The sequence below is a fragment of the Hemiscyllium ocellatum genome, chromosome 26 (genome assembly GCF_020745735.1).
Source record: "Hemiscyllium ocellatum isolate sHemOce1 chromosome 26, sHemOce1.pat.X.cur, whole genome shotgun sequence".
In the NCBI taxonomy this organism is placed as follows: Eukaryota; Metazoa; Chordata; class Chondrichthyes; order Orectolobiformes; family Hemiscylliidae; genus Hemiscyllium; species Hemiscyllium ocellatum.
The window spans coordinates 15096288-15112083 of NC_083426.1; the positions used below are offsets into that span (position 1 = coordinate 15096288).

The window sequence follows — 15796 nt, forward strand, 5'->3', positions numbered from 1 at the left end:
TCCTTATATCAATTCAGTGTCTTCATTGCTAGGGAGGGACTTTCCTTTCTGGACTTGATAAACATTGACTGGTCCCTGGTGTATGAACCATCTCTGCTCCCCTTTGTTATGTGAGGCGATTGAACTTCTCCATCCTGCTGTATTCTAATGCCTGTCCACACTCTCTGTTTAGTCGCACACTCTTTGTGATATGTTGCCCTACTGCCTGTGCCCTTCACAACTGGTCAGTGCTCATTCCCTAACTGTACCATCCTTATTTCTCTGCTGTACACCTTCCAGATCTCTCCACCACAAAAGGTGTCTTTACAGCTGCTTCTTCCTTGTTCATTCTCATGCAGCTTAGCCAAGCTTCCCTTTCTCAGGCTAGAGGAAAAGAGGAGGATCTCGGACTTTATGGTGGATTCCATAACCTGATGTCATTCCAAAATGTCTTGCAGCCGGGGTATCATCATTGTTGGAATGTAGCTCTATCGAAACTAAAGATGGACTGACACCCTAATCTACAATAAGTGAATAAATGCACTTTTTTGTTGTACCAGACAGATATCTGAGAAAAAGAATTAATGGCATTTCTTGGACAACTGAGTCATTGAGTTCAAAAAAGAAACCTGCAAATGTTTGAAATCTGAAGGAAATGCTGGGGGAAATACAACAGAAGAGTTTAATAGAGAAAAGTCAGTGAACATTAACCTCAGCCAGTTCTCTCCCACTTTTGAAGAGATGCAGAATCGTTCTCACAGTCCTGATTCCATTTAAATTATTTTCAGACTTTACATTCTCAATTGCCTCTGAAGCTTTCAAAAGAGAAAGTGGTCCAGTGTAGCAGAAATGGACTAATATGGCTAAAGACAGGAGGATAGTTTTTGATGAAGGTGGAGGTGAGAGCGTTTGTCAGAATCATCTTAATTTTAAAATTCTCATGCTTGTTTTCAAAGTTCACTTCATCACTCCCTGTGTCTGAAATCTTCTTCTGGTATATATTATAAAAGCCGTGCTGCTGTCAGCAAAAAGGTATGTTTTGCGTTGGCCAATTTCTGCCAGCACAGTATCTGTTGCAGCTGTATTGACCGGGACCATGTGAAATGACTTGGGTGGATTCATTGCCACCAATCATTCTTCTTGGTGTTAATGATCAAATTTATCAATCTATTGCCCTGAATTCAGATCTAAAGCGCAAAAGAAGAAAAAGCAAAATTTTTTTAAAATACGAATCTCTGTGTCAACATCTGATCAGTTCTCTAAGCCAAAGCTTCCAGTAATTGAATGGATTAATTGTAGGCCACTTATGGATAACCTTTGCTCATGATGGTGTTCGTGATGGTGCTCCAGGTTTTGACTAGGAATTTCACAATTGCATAATGAGAATGTCTTAACTTTCAATCTATGGTTCTGAGGGGTTTGGCATTTGTATGAAATGTTTGATCCTTTATAGTGTACTAATCCTCTGTACTGAATCCATTTTTGATGTGGTAGTGGCTGTTGCTTTTGGCAGCTCTACAAGAGCTCTTGTGGCCCACTTCTAGTGCCTCTGCCTCTGAGTCATGAGGTCTGGGTTGAAATCTTACTCCAGGATTTGATGCCAAGTACTAGATGGTCTTGTTCATAATGTGGAAATGTGTACATCCTTCCAACATATGATTGGAGTCTATGATCATGACTCCAAGCTGCAACATGCATGTTGCCATAGCTACTTCGGGTTTAGATGACTGGAACAGCATGGAATCTGATCCCTTTTCTGACTGAAGAAAATTCAAGACCTGCCTCCTTGCCCTACCCATGGTGAGGTTATGGGTCAGATCTGTCTTCTGACAGAGAACTGAAGAATCATTTGTTCCATTATTCAAATTCTTAAGATCAGTGCACATATTATACTGTTAAATATTAGCTTCAATTCCAGGCCTACAGGTTTTTAGAAGCTTTTTACCCTTAATACAAAAATCATCACTGTGGTAGACAACTTGACCCACTTTAGCTCATCCATCTATATAACCTTATCCCTCATTATCCAACAATGTGTAACTGGACTTCAAACAGGTCTTTGCCGGTGCACACATTCGCCGGAAGATCATGTTCTTTTGAGAGAAGAAATTCAGCATTTTGTGGGTGGCATGGTTGCTCAATGGGTAGCACTGCTGCCTCACAGTGCCAGGGATATGGGTTCGATTTCACCCTCAAGCGACTGTCTGTGTGGAGTTTATACATTCTCCCTGTGTCTGTTTGAGTTTCTGCCAGGTGCTCTGGTTTCCGCCCACATTCCAAAGCTGTGCACGTTAGGTGGATTGGCCATGCTAAATTGCCCATAGTGTCCAGGGATGAGCAAGCTAGATGGATTAGCCATTGGGTAAAAACAATGACTGCAGATGCTGGAAACCAGAGTCTAGATTAGAGTGATGCTGGAAAAGCACAGCAGTTCAGGCAGCATCCGAGGAGCAGGAGAATCGACATTTCGGGCAAAAGCCCTTCATTAGCCATTGGAAATGCAGGGTTACAGGGTTGCGGTGGGTCTGGCTGGGATGCTCTTCAGAGGGTGAGTGTGGACTTGATGGGCTGAATGGCCTGCTTCCCACTGTAGGGAATCTTTGATTCTCTTAAATATTCATACATCCTTTTGTTCTAGTCAATTTAAGCCTTTGTGGCATTGTTCTGGTTTAACCTTATTTATGTCGTTTGTGTCTTCATGCCTCCTTTGATAAGAATGCTTTTTATCTGAAAGCTAAGATGACTTTCTCTCGGGTTTTATTGTAACTGAATCCTTTGCTGCTCAGGAACAGTATGATTACTCCTCTTTGCAACATCTTCAGGCTTTGAATGTTTTTCTGTCTTGATAACCAAAACTGAACCCACAACATTCAGTTTCTGGTCAAACCAAATCGTTTCAGTGCTTCCCTTGCAATATTAACTTAGTATTTCCTTACTTGTGTATTATGGCTCCACAATGATTTGACATGCTAAGTGCAGAATCTATTATCCCTTTTCACTTCATCTTTAGCTATTATACACTAAACATGTAACATTCACTTGTCCTGCCAAGCTGTGGTGTGTAATCAAACAAAGAAAAGTATTATTCAAAATCAGGATTAGGATGAAGAGCACTGAAAATAGTTTGGTTGGCAGCTAAGGAGAAAATTGATGCGTGTTTGTGGTGACTGGCTTTACTTATTCTCTTCATTGTGGGAACTGTGCACTCCAGATTAAAAGAGGTGCACATTTTTTTGATTATTAAATTCCCTACAATGTGGAAACAGGCCCTTTGGCCCAAAAAGTCCACACCAACCCTCTGAAGAGCAACCCACTCCCTTTCATTCACTCCTGACTAATGGCACCTAACACTATAGGCAATTTAGAATGGCCAATTCACCTTACCTGCACATCTTTGGATTGTGGTAAGAAACCGGAGCACCCAGAGGAAACCCAGGGAGAATGTGCAAATTCCACACAGATAGTTGCCTGAGGTGGGATTTGAACCTGTGTCCCTAGCACTGTGAGGCAGCAGTGCTAACCACTGAGCCACCATATCACCCCACATCTGCCAAAGTGCTCAGCAAAGAGCTATACCACAGGAGGAAGTCTCCTAAATGTTGGACAACTATCTAGTCATAGAGTTTTACAGCACAAAAGCAGACCCTTCCGTCCACTAGTCCACACCCACCAAGTTCCCAAACTGAACTAGTCCCATCTGCCTCACTCGGTCTTTATCCCTCCAAACCTTTCCTATTCGTCAACTTATCTAAATGTTTTTAAATTGTTGTAACTGTACCTGCATCTACCACTTTTTCTGGCAGTTCCTAACATCCTTTTTAAATCGTAACACTCTCACCATAAGAATATGGCCCGGTGTTTTGATTTCCCCCACTCTAGGGAAAAGACCTTCTCACCCCATCCACCCCTCCCATCATGATTTTACCAATCTCAATCACAGTGGCACAGTGGCTCAGTGGTTAACACTGTTGCCTCACAGCACCAGGGACCTGCATTCAATTTCAGCCTCAGGCAGCTATCTGTGTGGAGTTTGCACATTCTCCCCGTGTCTGTGTGGGTTTCCACCCACAGTCCAAAGATGTGCAGGTTAGGTGAATTGGCCATGCTAACTTGCTCATAGTGTTCAGGGATATGTAAATTAGGACCATCAGTCAGGGGAATGGGTCTGGGTGGGTTACTCTTTGGAGAGTTGGTGTGGACTTGTTAGGCCAAATGGTCTGTTTCCACACTGTAGGGATTCTATGGACATCATCCCTCAACCTCCTACTCTCCAATAAAAAAGTCCCAGTCTATTTTTATATATATATCTCAACCCCTTCCTTCATGTCTGCAGCAGGTTGAAGGATTGAGCGGGCAGTGAGCATCAGCTGTGACTCGAATCTGAGCAGCAATTTTCCAGCTTTAAGTCTCACTCCAGGACTGAGGTCAACAAACAATGGTGGCCAGCACCAAGAACAGGAGTGCAGTGCTGTTGCTTGTCTTTAGGGTAAGATATTGAAGGGTGGCCTCACCTTCCTTCTTGGGTGAATGTAAAATATCCCACGGTGCTATTTTAAAGAAGACCAGGATGCCTAATGTCCTGGTCAACAATTAACTTTCAGGCAAAAACAGGTTAGCTAATTACAATTGTTTGTGAGACCTTACTGTCCACAAAGTATTTCAACACTTCTTCTTTAATGCTTCATTTTTCTGCTTTTGTATTCCAGGTTTTGCTTTATTTTTCTGTCTATCAAGATGGCACCAGAGAGTGGCAACACTATGCAAAACCTTTCACCCTATTTTGTCACAAAATGCACATGACAACAAATCAAAACAAATCCAATCAAGTCCAATCAAACTGGCTGTCATCTTTCCAACATTACAGTAGTGATTACTTCCCCAAAGGATCTCATGGACTGTAAGGCTCTTTGGGACAGCAGTTACTGTAAAAACAAGAAATTTTCTTTCCCTTTCCTGAGACAATTTGATCCTTAAACTGACCTTGCACCATCCCCTTTAGAATTCAAGAAATGGTAAATTATTTAAACGTTCAAAGCATAGAGAATTCATAGTTTGAATTTCTTCTCCTAGTATAATTGTTCATTTCACTCACCCCTTCCCTTAGGAGGTAAATGCACTACGAGATTTGCAGGACAGAATCGTTTCTACTCAATAGAATCCTAACTGGGCTCTTTAAATTTAGACAGCAATTATGGCTATTTATCCTCCTGAGTACTCATGTTCTGCATCACAGCTTCTTCACTGTGGAATTAAAACAACGTGGAATAGCCTGTTTATGGAAACCGGACACCAGTCATATAAACACAGACAGACGCAGTTGAGACTCCCTTCCGACTGATGAGCTCTAAAGGCAGTTATGTCACTTTACATGATTATTTCCCAGTTTACTGTCCTCATTCAATTTGTCTCATTTTTAATCCTTTTTTTATTGATGGATTTAACTAGCTGAAGCTAATGAAATGGATTGCTCGCTTAATCCCATTCACCCAGGTGTATTTAATAGAATTTCACATAAATTTCCATCTGGCGCCTGTGTCTTAATTTGCACCGAGTTCCCATTCCTGTGTCACGGATGTGCTCTCTGACCTCCCCAGTGCAAGCAACATCTTGATTTTAAAATTCTCGCCTTGTTTTTAACTTCGCCCGAGGCCTGACCCCATTCTATCTCTATAACTTCGTCAACCCCACAAAGCTCCATAATATCACCGTTCCTTCAATTCCATCCTTTTGAACATTTCTGATTATAATCAGTCCATTACTGGTACCTGCCCCTTTGGATTCCTGGGTGCCTCTGGAAAATTTTCCAAACTCTCTGCCTTACTTCTTCAATTCTTTCTTTTGAACTATGTTTTAGAACCTACTTGCTTTTCATCACTGAACTTAATATTTCCTTAAAGAGCTTGATGAAATAACTGGTTTTACAATGCTCCAGAGATGTGCTTTGGGATATGTCATAACCATAAAGGTGCTATATCAATATAAACTGTTCTTTTTGTTGTGTCCCAAGGCTATTTTGACAGGTCATTTCTCCAGGGTACTGGAGTTCAGAGCTAGAGAGTGTAGGTTTAAGGTGAGAGAGGAAAGATTTAAAAGGGATCTGAGGGGCAACTTTCTCACACAGATGGTGTTGCATATATAGAATGAGCTGCCAGAGGAAGTGGGAGATGCAGACACAGTTACAACATTTAAAAGACAGGAATAAGAAAGGTTTTGAGAGATTTGGACCAAAAATTGGATGAGTTTAGTTTGGAAAACCTGGTAAGCATGGATGAGTTGGATGAAAGGATCTATTTCCATGCTGTACAACTCTATGACTCTATGGTTGTTTCAAAGATGTTAACTTTAACAATAGAGATGCAAGTGATATACAAACATTCAGTACTAAATCTGTCATGTTTATGTGAGGCATATTCACTATCAATTGGCAGCATTAGTATTTGTTCACAAATAACGCAGATATTGCAATTCAGACTATAGGTGACATTTCTGTAGCCCCCAGCCTGACAGGACGTTGACTTGCCACCAGCTTCCTGTATAAAGCTTGATGTGACATTGAGAAAACTTTCCTTTATTCATTCTGGGGATGTTCATTGTGCTGCCAAGGAGTGGTACTAAGCTACTGTGAGCTACTGTGGTCCATTTGGTGGTAAGAAAGGAGAAGTCATAGGATGTGAACCTTAACAGGCTTCTTTTCCTGCCTTTATGCCATATCTAGGTCCAACACCCAATGCCAGAAGATCTCAGTGAGACATGCCAGGCAGGCCCAGGGACAGAGCTCACTGGCCCTGGTGCTTCACCCAGCCTGGACATGGGTCTTGCCCCTCTGCTGCGGACCCGAGTAAAGGTGTCCCATGCCCCCAGTCCTGGTACAGTGGTTCCTGAAAGCCTAAGGGTCTCAGTTATTGGGCCCTGACATACCTCCCGTGTGTGTGTGTGCGTGTGTGTGTGTGTGTGTGTGTACACGTGTATATGTGAGAACGTGTGTCTGTGTACACATGTATGTGTCTTTGTGTGTGTTTGTGCACGTGTGTGCGTGCACGTGTGTGCGTACACTTGTATGTGTGTGCTTGTGTGTGTGTGTGTGTGCGTGCTTCCGTGTAAAACAATGGCAGCAGCAATAATAAATTCTTTCCGTTTCCAAAGCCAAATTCATTCCATGTAGACAAGGGTTGAGCACGGCTTCTATCCTATTTTTATGTCTCATCTACTGACCCAGTAAGAACATTGAACCATCATTGGAGACTTTTTGAGTTATTTTCATATTTGAGCATTTTTGGCATTGAAGATTCTATTTCGGATTCAGTTAATCAGTTCTTGCCTAGGGCCCTGTGTTATTTTCGCAGTCTGTTTTTTTTTCTGTATCCTGGAATTCCTTGCTGGGCATGAAATCTTTTTTTTATTATTTATTGTATTCTATAATTCCCGCCTCAGGCGACTGACTGTGTGGAGTTTGCACATTTTCCCCGTGTCTGCGTGGGTTTCCTCTGGGTGCTCCGGTTTCCTCCCACAGTCCAAAAATGTGCAGGTTAGGTGAATTGGCCACGCTAAATTGTCCGTAGTGTTAGGTGAAGGGATAAATGGGTCTGGATGAGTGCGCTTCGGTGGGTCAGTGTGGACTTGTTGGGCCGAAGGGCCTGTTTCCACACAGTAAGTAATCTAATCTAATCTAATTAAGAGTCTGAGATCTTACAAAATACAAACATCCTGAGGCCAATCCTTTGCAAGGATCCAGTACGGAGGTAATCACAAAGTTACCCAAGATAGTTGTGACAGGGAGCTATTTTTCAAAAGCATTTCAAAGGGACGCATAGGCCCAGCAACGTGGAATCAAGTAGGTTCAGTAACGTGGACATGAGTAGGCCCAGCAACGCGGACTCAAGTGGGCCCAGCAACATGGACTCAATTAGGCCCAGCAACGTGGAGTCAAGTAGGTCCAGCAACGCGGACTTGAGTGGGCTCAGCAACATGGACTTGAATATGCCCAACAACACAGACTCGAATGGGCCCAGCAATATAGAGTCAATTAGGCCCAGCAACGCTGGCTCGAGTGGGCCCAACAATGTGGACTAAAGTAGGCTCAGCAATGTGGACTCGAGTAGGCCCAGTAACATGGACTCGAGTAGGTCCAGCAACACAGATTCAAGTAGGCCCAGCAACTCGGACTCAAGTGGGCCCAGCAAGGCGGACTCGAATGGGCACAGCAACATGGAGTCAAGTAGGCCCAGCAACGCTGACTCGAGTGGGCCCAGCAACATGAGCTCAATTAGGCCTGGAATGTGGACTAAAGTAGACCCAGCAACATGGAATTGAGTAGGCCCAGCAACGCAGATTCAAGTAGGCCCAGCAACTCAGACTCAAATGGGCCCAGCAATGTGGATTCGAGTAGGCCCAGCAACGCAGACTCGAGTAGGCCCAACAACGCAGACTCGAGTAGGCCCAGCAACGCAGACTCGAGTAGGCCCAGCAACGCAGACTCAAGTAGGCCCAGCAATGCGGACTCAAGTAGGCCCAGCAATGCGGACTCAAGTAGGCCCAGCAATGCGGACTCGAGTGGGACCAGCAACCCGGACTCGAGTGGGCCCAGCAATGCGGACTCGAGTGGGACCAGCAACATGAACTCAATTAGGCCCGGAATGTGGACTAAAGTAGACCCAGCAACATGGAATCAAGTAGGCCCAGCAAAGCAGATTCAAGTAGGCCCAGCAACTCGGACTCAAGTGGGCCCAGCAAAGTGGACTCAAATGGGCCCAGCAATGTGGACTCAAGTAGGCCCAGCAACGCAGACTCGAGTAGGCCCAGCAACGCAGACTCAAGTGGGCCCAGCAATGCGGACTCAAGTAGGCCCAGCAATGCGGACTCGAGTGGGACCAGCAACCCGGACTCGAGTGGGCCCAGCAATGCGGACTCGAGTGGGACCAGCAACATGAACTCAATTAGGCCCGGAATGTGGACTAAAGTAGACCCAGCAACATGGAATCAAGTAGGCCCAGCAAAGCAGATTCAAGTAGGCCCAGCAACTCGGACTCAAGTGGGCCCAGCAAGTGGACTCAAATGGGCCCAGCAATGTGGACTCAAGTAGGCCCAGCAACGCAGACTCAAGTGGGCCCAGCAACGCAGACTCAAGTGGGCCCAGCAATGCGGACTCGAGTGGGACCAGCAATGCGGACTCGAGTGGGCCCAGCAATGCGGACTCGAGTGGGCCCAGCAACCCAGACTCGAGTGGGCCCAGCAATACGGACTCGAGTGGGACCAGCACTGTGAACTCCAGTAGGCCCAGCAATGCAGACTCGAGGAGGTGAGATGGCATTGAATGGTGACAACCTTCATTCCAGCAGCAGCATGGCGAAGCAGACTGGTGCCTATCCACCAGGCCCATGACCCAAGACCAAACACTAAAAAAGGTGGACACTTCTTTATTTCTTAATTTTTCTGCCTTTATATTCAATGTTTTAGTTTATTTTTCTGTGTTTTATTGGCACAGGAGAGTGGCAACACTGTAAAACATTTTTCATTGTATTTTGTAACAAGACGCACGTGACAATAAATAATTCAAATCAAATCAACTTTTTATCATTTAGATGAATGGTTAAGGAAATCATACACAAGGCATGCCCATGTTTCTGCCACGTGTTTTCAAGGATAAAATCCTGCAGCATATTTTCTTAAATCATTTTATTGTGGGGATAATGGGCTGAATTTTCCGAAACATTGTCCCATGTAGGCATTAACCAAGAAGGTTGAAAGAATCACAGGGATCAGCAATAAGGAGATTCTCAACATTAAAGATAAACTGACTATTTTTCAACAGGACATTGAACAGTAAGATGTCATTCTTGCTAAAAATGTAGCAGAACTCCTTTTGTCATGCAAGTCCTCAGATACTGAAGCAGTCCATGTCCAGTCCATGCCCAAGTTCAGCAGAATCTGGACAATATCCAGACTTGGGCTGACAAGTGGCAGGTAACGTTCGCTTCACACAATGCCAGCCAAAGACCATTTCCGTTATCGCCCCTTGACTTTCAATGGCATTACCATCATTGAATCACCCACTATGAACAACCTGGTGGTCACCATTAACCAGAATTTGCCATTAAATACAATGGCTACAACAACGGGTCTGAGGCTAAGAATCCAGCAGCGAGTAACTCACCTCCTGACTCCCCAAAGCCTGTCCGCTATCCACAGGGCACAGGCTTGGAGTGTGAAGGAATACTTTGGCATGCATGCAGCTTCAACAACACTGAAGAAACTTGATAACATCCAGGGCAAAGCAGCATGATTGATTGGCACCACATCCACAAACATTCACTCCCTCCACCACTGACGCCCAGTAATAGCATGTGCACTCTCTACAAGATTCCCTGCAGAAATTCACCAAAGATCCTCAGACAGTACCTTCCAAACACACAACCATTTCCATCCAGAAGGACAAGGGCGGAGGTACATGGGATACCAGCATGACCTGCAAGTTCCCCTCTAAGGCACCCACCATTCTGACGTGGAATTTATTGCCGCCCTTTCACTGTCGCTGGATTAAAATCCTGGAACTCCTTCCTTAAGACCATTGTGGGCCACCCTCGTCGCTGGCCACCTCTGGCAGTCCACTCCTGCTCTTGTTGCTGCTCAGGATGACTGCTATTGGAGAGGGGGTCCTCTCTTGCCACCACGCTGGTTTCGTTCTCCCCCAATCTCAATCTCCTCTTTGATGATCTCCTCTCCGCTATGCAAACTCGCACCTCGCCAAAGGTAAGTCGATTAAACTAAGAAAGAAAAGTAGTGAAGCAGCGAAAAAAGTAAACACACGCGGAACCACTGAACCCCAAGCAGGGGCATGCACACTGTTCTGCTACTCCAGCACCATCCGCCACCGTCAATATGTATAAGTGATATCAAGAGTCCAGAACTCTACACTCAATTATGTTTGGCTTTGTGACCAGCACATGCCTAAGCTTAGGGACTGCTATCATGTGAAGCTATGCTGCTGGAGTTTTACCAGTGAAGTATCATACAATTTAGCAGGACTGGACTTTCGTTTTCTTCCTGTTTGTAGAGACTCAGTTGTTGTGTTGGCTGTAGATCAATGTATTTCTACATATTTAAAACATCAAAGGAAGGATGCTCTTCAGATGGTTGGTGTGGACTCGATGGGCCGAATGACCTGCTTCCACACTTAAGGGATTCTATCAAGAGATATACAGTGGGGACACTGCAGCTCAATGACATTGCATTTATGTGCTCCTCTCTGTACTCATTGATGGAAACAAGTTCACTATCTCACCCCAAGCATGTAACGAAAATTCTAATCAAACCTCAATCTCTGAAAATAATTATAAATTAAAGGTACTCTATAGAAATTGAATAAGCAAACAAAATTCAATTTAAGAGGTCACTTCAAGCGAATATTTCTCTTCTGTAACTCATTGTACCTCGAGCTAAAGTGTCTGCAATTGCAGACGCTGAGGTTGAGTTATGAGGTCCTATGGCATGGATGCTGTCAGCAGTGATGGCCTAGTCAGGAAACGGCTTTCATACAGCTGTTGTAGCATTTCAATAATGATATGGGCCAGTGTACCACCATAAATCATACAGTGCTCTAAGGCATGTCTCAGAATCAGCATTTACACTGACAAGCTTCCTGAATTTACCAGAAGTGTCCATATAAACTTGATTGATGGCCAATAAGCAGCAATGTGGTGCTGTCTCTTCAACTCAATGCCCAAACAAAAAGGAAACCTACTTGAGGTAACATTCTATTTTTTAAGGTCCACTTTGCCCTACTTTCTCCCCATAATATTGACTTTAATTCAGATCTGCTGCCTTCAGTGAAAATAAATATAATCTGAATATAAAGAGAATAAACAACAGAAATTCAAATAAACAATCCTCTTGATCACTTCTCTCTATCTGCATTTACTGATCAATGTAAATAGTACGACAATATATTTAAATTCTGTTTCAATCAGGCACAAGTGTCACATTATCCATGTTGCTTCCAAGATGTTATATTTGTTGTAATTGGTTATGTGTTCTTTAGCAACTGAGTTCAAATTGCATTGGGTCTTGGTACTGTACAGAACACCGGTCTTATAGAGTTTCACTACTAGACTCTAAGCTTGTGCTGTATTCCTACTTATATTACACAACTACTGGGAATCTCTATCATTCGGTTGCCAGAGTATGGAACTCTCCCGTTCTAGTATTTAGCTTTTTGCTTGCCCTGTTTCAGCATCGGAAATAAATTATATTATATCTTTAGTGATCATAGTAAATTGTGTTTTAACGTGATTCTCTCCCACATCTCTTTGCTTCAGGGTATTGCTTCCTCGTTTAGTGTGACTCCACAGGCACCTGTTGCCACTGTACTCTAAGGGGAAGCATTGCTCATGGTAGTAATTTCACTGAAGTAGTGATCCAAAGAGCAGGCACCCGAGGGAAATAAAAGCAAAATATTGTGGGTATTGGAAATCAAAAACAAATAGAAAAGGTTGGTGAAACAGAGTTAACATTTCAAATCCAATTGGACTCAAGTCATATCAGACTCAAATGTTAGCCCTGATTCTCCCTCCACAGGTGCTGATAGACCTCCTGAGTTTCTACAGAGTTTTCAGTCTTTGTTAACGTTCTGGAGACACTGTTCAAATCCCACTAAAGTAGTTGGTGGAATTTAAATTAAAGAGATAAAATATGGAATTAGTTGGTTTTTGCCAAAACCCATGAAGTTTGCTGATGCCTTTTAGGGAAAGAAGTTTGTTTTACTTACCTTGTCTTCCCTGCCTGTGACTCCAGCCCCACAGTACTGTGGTTGACCTTTTAATGACTCTCTGAAAGAGCTGATAAAGCTGATCAATTCTAAAATATTTAGGGATGGGCAACAAATGCTGACTTTACTGATGATGCTCATGAAGGAAAAAGAACTCAAAAACACATTGACCTGAGAATTTTGATAATTGGTGTTAATAATTGGGGAGAGGATTTTGATCAAATCAATTCTTGCCCTCTCCTAACAGCACACACATACACCCAGTCGCTGCGCTGGACAGTACTTGACGAGTTACTTCAGTTGATATTTTCCATTGAGGACAGTTGTAAGATTGCAAGACCTAGCTGGGACCTGTTAATGTTTAACAGACTAAGAAGCAAACCTTTCTAGTTTTCACATTAAAGCAACTTATTTGATTTTATCTGAGTGGAGAAAGTTCTAAGCTATAAGTTCTTCAAGGACGGTGGCTTTGGAAAGTATGGCTCTGAAGCAGGTGTGTAGATCCTTCTCAAGTCAGAGATAACAGCTGAGAAATTTCTTTTCTTGTTTCGCACATTCCTTCCATGCCAGTACTGGATGCCAAATCGAGTGATAAAAGTGTGGCATAATAGAGGAAATTGTCAGAAGCATAGAGCAGCCCATCAAAGCCCTTCATCTGTTTCAATGAAACAGTTGCATTCCTGAAACATCAGAACCTTTCTACTCAGTGCAGAATGACTGAATAACTTACATATTTTCAAACTTTTCAGGTTTAATTCAAATTTGCAGCTTGTTAACTTTATCCTCATTACCTTCCTTTCTGCACTCTTAATGATAAGAGTGACAATCTGGCTTAAAAAGCAGCCGGGATGATAATTTATTTATACTATAGTTTTGAATAAAACCCAGAAAGAATGTTTTGCAGAAAGTAACAAGACACAAACAGAAATCAATATAAATCATTCGGAATGGAGCTGTGTTTATTATGGAATACGCCGCAGACACTGGGTTGAGTCTAACCCTTTGTTGGTTTTGGATCCCTTGCAGAAGGCACTACAACTGCACATTTTGGATGATTAAAGATACAATATCCTCTTTTGTCTGACTGTGGCAAAAAGTTGTCAGAAAGTGCTGACAATGAGATTTTCATAAATTGCAGTGGTAGTGAGGTTAGGACTTCACAACACCTCACTCGAAAGCTGTTGCTCTGAGATCAGCTCAACTCCAAAGAAAACAGCAAGGATCCAAAAAGAACATTTTATTAAATGAGCCGTATGAGTAAAAATAGGATCAAATTGAAAAGGATTTTAAAGTGCAGGAACAGTGGAGCTGGGGTAATTTAGTAAGATCAGGTCTGATAGAGGCAAATTCACACCCATGTCACATCAATAACTGTTACTAAACATAACTATCCATAAGAAATGGTAAGAGATGACATTTCTGAAATGCTACCAACTCTGGTCTCAATTCTGTAAGATCTGATATTGTTATGTCATGGCTCCTGACACACAGGTTTTTTAAAAATTTGATTTATTATTGTGACATGTACTGAACACAGTGAGAAGTATTATTATGCATTCTAACCAGACAAATCATACCTTACATAAGTACTTCACAGTGATAGAATAGAAGCAGAATATAGTGTATAAAAACTGAAAGAAAGCGGATGCTGTAAATGCATTGGTGGTCCCTGATTAATGAAGTGGACTAAGTCCGACTCAGTTGCCTGACACCAGAAAGGATTTCTCTAATGGACAAAAGAACTGCTTTACTTGTAAAGCTCAGCCTGTCAGACAAAGTGCACTACCTTTGCTAATGTATGATCAACTTTGGATGTAAAAGCTCTTCTTCCATCTGCCCTCAGTACTGCAGGAAATGTCAGCCTGAATAACATGCTCAAACATCTGGAGGGGGACCAAACTTTACTTTATGCTTAGCACTTCTGTTCTGGCTGAATTGTCTTGGAGATGTCCAGTGGTCATGAGAGGTGCTATATAAGTGCAAGTCTTTTTTTAAGAGGTAGGAGTGCTCCCACTGAGACAAGGGCAAGCTCCACAATGGCCTTACAGTAAGGCCAGTGGTGAATGAAGTGGAATCAACTGCCCTCTGTCCCAAGAGGATTTTCTATGTCTATCAGCAGCAAATTACCTTTTGCTTGTTTCTGGTCATGAATGGGTTGAGAGCTGAACTTTGTCACATTCCTGCTTAACTGGGCAGGTCTCCCCAACCATGTGGAAAGAACCAACTCTGTCACAAACAAAAGTACTGAGCACAATGTATGCACAGCTGCTGCTTCAGCAACCTCCCACAGCATCGACTCTTTTTCACATGTTAAAATACAATGTTGCTTAAAGTCAGGCTTTCTCAGAACACCTCAATGAGATGACTACCGTACAGTCACATGTCAAGGGTCACATGACTACAGAAAACACGAAGGACACGTGCATATGGTTGTATTTTAACCAAACACTCCTTGTGGCGAATACCTTTGGAAAAAAAGAACAAAAATGCTCTTGCATTTGGATATGTGGTCAAGGTGGTTTGCAACAAATGAAGTACTTCAGAAATGTCACAGCAAATCCCAGAATCAGCAATATATTGGCGATCAGATAATCCATTCTTTCGGAATGCTAAGCAAGGGATAAATATTGGCCAAGACAACACAGATAACTCACCTGATCTTCTTCAAAATAATGCCTTGGCATCTTTTACATCTACCTGGAAGCAGGCAGAATGGGCCTCAGTTTAACATCTCATCCAAAAGACACCGAGGCAATACACCAATGGTGGTGCCCTGAAATGTCAGCATTGCTAAATCCTGAAGAAGGACTTACAATTCAGAAACAACAGTGTTACCAACTGAGCCAAGGCAGATTGTTTCATACTAGACTGGTTAAAAGCGGACTTCTCCAGGTCATTCTGGTATTTTTGGCCTGACTTAAAGGCTCCTCAATCTGGCTACAAAGTTCTACAAGGTTATCACAGGAGCATAAAAATAATGGCAATGGAACGAAGTGGTCAACAAACGCACTTTCAAGGCTAGAAATACACTGATGTTTAAAACAAGTTGGCATTATG

The 15796-nt window shown here is 42.9% G+C and overlaps 1 protein-coding gene across 1 annotated transcript in view; it reads left to right on the forward strand.

The window, feature by feature from the left end:
* The window catches only part of LOC132828360 (prickle-like protein 1), a 152685-nt gene that overhangs the window by 16500 nt on the left and 120389 nt on the right, over positions 1-15796 (forward strand). The window lies entirely within an intron of this gene.